This window comes from Leptidea sinapis, chromosome Z (assembly GCF_905404315.1).
Source record: "Leptidea sinapis chromosome Z, ilLepSina1.1, whole genome shotgun sequence".
Taxonomy (NCBI): Eukaryota; Metazoa; Arthropoda; class Insecta; order Lepidoptera; family Pieridae; genus Leptidea; species Leptidea sinapis.
Genome location: NC_066312.1, coordinates 30,341,587 through 30,347,283, shown reverse-complemented (window position 1 = coordinate 30,347,283; position 5,697 = coordinate 30,341,587). Strand labels below are relative to the sequence as shown.

Genomic DNA, 5,697 nt, shown 5'->3' with positions numbered 1-5,697 from the left:
GGTCAAGCCCTTTTGAATGGCGCCAACCGCGATGAAATCGGTCGAGCCATTCAAAAGCTATAAGAGCTTTACATATACGTTTACATATTCAAATTCAAATATTCCAAATTCAAATTTACTCCGCCCGATCGATGCCAATAACAACGTCTGAAAGCATTTTTAATAATAGAAATTTTATCTAATACTATCTGTCCCAGCAAACGTTGTATTGCCGATATTAAAATTGCGATACAAAAGATAGGTGAAAATTTAAAGTTGTGTATTTTTTAATGCTGACTCATAATCAAACAAATTTAAAAAAAAATAAACCCTTAACATTTAGGGGGATGAAAAATAGATGTCCGATTCTAATTCTCGTGTCATGGTGTTAAACATTGAACTCCTCCGAAACGACTTGACCGATTCTCATGAAATTTTGAATGCATATTACCCAATATTAAATTAAAAATTATTAAGTTCTGAGAATCGGACGATATCTATTTTACATCATCCTAAATGTTAAGGGTGGTCCACGCCAAAAATTTTTTTTTAATTTTTTTGACATCTTTTTTTTAATTTGTTTGATTATGAGTCAGCATTAAAAAATACATACAACCTCATATAACAATGGAAATTGCCGGCAATACCTACCTCGCATCAGTAACAATATCTGAAAGCATTTTTAATAATAGAATTTTTTTCTAATAATATATAAAATTCGCGTGTCCCGGTGTTTGTTACCAAACTCCTCCGAAACGGCTGAACCGATTTGTATAAAATTTTGTGTCCATATCGGGTAGGACTGAGAATTGGCCAACATCTATTTTTCATCCCCCTAAATGTTAAGGGTGGTCCACACCATTTTTTTTTTTAAATTTGTTTGATTGTGAGTCAGCATTAAAAATGTCAATGACAATGTCAAATGACAACTTCAAATTTTCACCCATCTACGATCAACAGTTACTTTTGTATCGCGATTTTAATATCGGCAATACAACGTTTGCTGGGTCAGCTAGTCTAATATAAAAAAAATTGTTTTTCACGAGAGTTTCGGAGGAGTTTGGTAACAAACAGCTGAACCGATTTGTATGAAATTTTGTGTGCATACCGGGTAGGTCTGAGAATTGGCCAACATCTATTTTTCATACCCCTAACATTGTGTTCACCCTTAACATTTTTTTTTTTAATTTTTGAACAACATTTTAATTTTAATTGTTTTATGATTGAGCATTGAAAAATACATACAACTTCAAATTTTCGCCCTTCTACGATATACAATTATTTTTGTATCGCGATTTTACATAATTCTGTTCCATCCACAAAACCGCTATAGGGTTGCAAGATGGCAATCGAATGAAATAATTGATGTACGATTTATTTGGTTAAGGTCTAAGAATCAGTTAAATCTATTTTTATACCCCATTTTTTTTTTACCTTATATGGCATAACAACGTTTTTTAGGTCAGCTAGTATAATTAATTAATAAGTGGAATGCTTATAATTTAATGACAGCCAATGCCTCAAGTCCATTTCGGTATCTGTTAAATGCTTACTACTTATATTAAGAATTAGCAATGCCCTGTGGTTTCACTCGTTTAGATACCGATTCTTACATTTTATTCTTGCAGCTGAACATAACATTAATTACTAGTACATATTTTAGTTGTACGGAATATAATAATATATAAAAAAGTTTGTTACTATTTAAGGTAAGGATATCTAGTTGATTTTCTATTTACTACTAATTTAGATATATTAAACAAAGGTAACGAGCCCACATTTGTGGGTAGGCGGTGCAAAACAATAATTGACTTGACACTGGCAACCCCCAGAGCCGCTGATCTAATAGCGGGCTGGCATGTCTCATCAGAGGCATCATGCTCCGATCACAGGTGGATTCGCTACGATTTAAAAATTACCAGTATCCCCGAACAACCTACAAGGTACCCGAGGAAGACTGACCAGAGGCTCTATAGATCTCTAATAGAACTAGAGCTGGGAAAACAGCCGCCTACCACTAGGTTAGACAGCATAGAAACAATTGATCAACAGGTAAGTAACTTAAACAGCACCTTAATAAACTGCTTCCATAAAGCCTGTCTGTCCTCTAGTAACACCGGTTACTGGGGTCATATCCAAGGGCTGGTGGGGCACAGAACTTAAAAAGCTACGAACAAAAGTAAGGAAAGCCTTCAACAGAGCAATGAATACAGGCGGTGATGTAGACTGGGATGCCTACAAGGAGAACAAATGTCTATATAAAAAACGCATTAGATTTTGGAAGTCTCACTCATGGAGAAAATTCTGTGAAGACATTAATTCCACTCCACAAGCAAACCGCATTAGGAAGGTACTGGCCAAACAGGGTCCTTGCGTTGTCGGAAATCTGAGGAAAGCCGATGGCACAATGACCCTGAGCCAGGAGGAGACTAATACGGTACTGCTAGAAACACACTTTCCAGACTGTAAAATAATACAATAACCAATTTGGACGATACCTAACAGCTTGGTTACAGAAAACTGCTGGCAAACCGCCTATGAGATTGTCACCTACAACAAGCTGAAATGGGCGGTGGACAGCTTCCAGCCTTTCAAGTCAGCGGGCACAGATGGCGTCTTTCCTGCACTGCTACAGTGGGAAGGAGGAAAGTTGATGTACATACTGACTTATGTCTATCAGGCCTGTCTGGCCTTTAAATACACTCCCCTTGCCTGGCGGGAAGTTAGGGTCATCTTCATACCCAAGCAAGGTAAGAGTAATTACACTAATCCTAAATCGTTTAGACCTATCAGTCTGTCGTCTTTTCTCCTCAAGACTTTAGAAAGAATATGCGACAGGCACCTGAGAGATAATGCGTAACGTAACACACCCATACACAGGCATCAGCATGCCTACTGCCAAGGCAGATCAACGGAATCCGCTCTTCACCAGGTAGTAGGAAAAATTGAACATGCCTTACAAAATAAACTAGTCTGTCTAGGTTGCTTCATACATATAGAGGGAGCCTTTGACAAGACCAACTTCACCAGTATCAACATAGCACTTCGCAGACACGGAGTACAGACCCTGCTTATTGACTGGATAATTAATATGTTAAGCAATAGAATTATAAGGGTAACAGGGGAAGACACGAAAGGCGCCCTTGTAGCCCGCGGTTGTCCGCAGGGAGGTGTTCTCTCTCCGCTTCTGTGGAACCTAGTAGTGAACGACCTGATCTCCAAACTGAACAACCAATACTTTTACACAATAGGGTATGCCGATGACATCACCATTTTAAACACAGGCAATAATGCCAGCACGGTATGTGATAGGTTACAAGCAGCTCTTCGACTCGAGGAATGGTGTAAAGACCATGAGGTCTCTGTAAACCCACAGAAAACACAGGTAGTACTCTTCTCTAACAAAAGATTGGTAGGGAACTACAAACCGCCCACTATCTTCAATACAAGACTTCAGTTATCAAAAGAGGTCAAATACCTAGGTGTGATTCTAGACAGCAAACTGAACTGGAGCAGCCACCTTGAATACAAAATCAACTCCGCGAGTATCACCTTATGGCAATGCCGCAAGATGATTGGCAAGAGATGGGGTCTCCAACCAAAGCTCACCTTATGGCTTTACACAGCAGTGGTGAGACCAATGCTCACTTATGGCTGTGTAGTGTGGTGGACCAGGACCAGACTTACAACTTGCATCGCCAAATTACAAAAATTTCAAAGGCAAGCATGCTGTGCGGTGACGGGATGCATGAGGACAACCCCTACTGCCGCCTTAGAAATAGCCCTGAGCATCCCTCCGCTACACTTATTCATATATCAAGAAGCGGCAATGGCTGCGCTAAGATTAAAACATCTGAAAACACAGAGAATTGGCAAAGTAAGCCATTTTAGCATACTTTCAGAAGCATGGTCAGCTATGCCACTTGTGGAAGCAGCTAGTGATAAAATAGAGCGGACTTTCATTTTTGACAAAAAATACAGAATAGAGCTCGAGGAAAGGAACGACAGTGTCCTTACACATTATGAGCTCGACCTCTACACAGATGGTTCGAAGACGTATTCAGGCACAGGTACGGGAGTCTTCTCGGAAGATCTAAATATCAGCATATCCGAGCCCTTGGGTAAGCTTAACACTGTATACCAGGCTGAATGCATGGGGATTTTGCTAGCTGCCAATGCTATCTTGGCCAGAGAGGTTCAAGATCACTCCATTAGAATACTCTCTGATAGCAAATCGGTATTACAATCCCTTCAAGGTAAGATAATCAATTCCAGCCTATTACTTGAATGCCACTCAGTATTAAATAAGGTGGCTGGTAAAAACAACAACCTAACACTTCAGTGGATCAAAGGTCACAGTGGGATCAGGGGCAACGAGGCGGCAGACCAACTAGCTAGAAGGGGTTCTGAGACCCAACCGGTTGGACCAGAGCCTTTCCTGCCACCACCACCACCACCACCACCACACCACATAGTTGGTTCAGGAACCACTTAAATTAAAAGATAAAAGCACTATATCAACAATACTGGGATAGCCTTGAGGAGTGCAGGCAAGCCAAAGCAGCCCGACTTGCGTTTTACCAGGGAAATCTTACAACTTAATCGGTGTCGACTAAGATTAATATTATGTGCGGCCACAGGTCACGGCAATTTTAACAGGCATATCTTTAATATAGGTGTCACGGACAGCCCTCTATGCAGAGGTTGCCTGGGGGCAGAGGAAACAGCCGCTCACGTTCTGCTGGAATGCAGTGAGGTGGCAAACTACAGGGCGAAGCACCTGGGGTCACCAGGCGCTCTTCGGGAAGTCTTCCGCGACGTTAAGAGGTTGGGTGACTTCTTGGAGGAGCTTGGCTGGTTGGAGTAGCCTCTACCACCCTCGCACGCAAAATAGGCGCATATGACGTCGAGTTGCGGAATTGCCCGTATGAAGAAGAAGAAGAAGAAGATGAAGAAGAAGGTAAGGAAATGAAAATATAAATGTATTTATTTGTTAAGGACATAGACAATTGGAATATTTTTTTTTATTGAATTTGGAACATTATATCATAGGCGTTCCAAAAAGTATGAATATTAGAAAAATAAGTTTTAACACAAGTTGTAGAGAATAAACTGATGTATTCATTGGATGGATTTTATTACTTCAATATTTTGAGAGTTATCGGCCGAGAAAGAAATAGTAGTCCATTAAATGGGCCATAAATCTTAAACGGTAAGTTTTGCAAAAAAATGACACGAAAATAAAGATGCAAAATTTTATTTTCTACAATAATGGTTTTTAAAAACTTTTGCCCTAAATTGCATAGTTTCCTAAATATCGGCATTTTTTTCAAGAGCTCTACTTGGATCTGGCAGCATTTTGTGATTTTATGCTCAGTAAGTGACCCTAAGAGTTACAAAAAAACAATAAACAAAATTTTTCTGTGACCTCCCTTTGCGTACCGCTGTAGTTGTTTCGATTTTACCACTCTATTCTTTTTTAAATTATCAGTTAAGAAATGAACAGTAGGTACGTCTCTTATAGGCTGCAAGTCCTAAGTCATCTTTTAAAATGCGTGACATGGTTCTACGTTGCTATCTTCATCTCCCGAGATAAAATCTTTTGCTCTCGGACCTTCAACACTACGTGGACGGCCAGATCTCTTTCTGTCACAAACAGAGGAGGTCTCATTGTACCTATTAATAGCCCGGTACACAAACATTTTACAAATACCAAGC

General features: G+C 39.8%; 1 long non-coding RNA gene across 1 annotated transcript; it reads left to right on the top strand.

Annotated features, from left to right (window-relative positions):
- The first annotated feature begins 2,593 nt into the window (after positions 1–2,593).
- On the top strand, positions 2,594–4,769 carry LOC126978651 (uncharacterized). The gene is made up of 2 exons (XR_007732658.1): positions 2,594–2,729; positions 4,656–4,769. It is a non-coding gene; the product is annotated as an uncharacterized LOC126978651 (long non-coding RNA).
- The last annotated feature ends 928 nt before the right edge of the window (positions 4,770–5,697 follow it).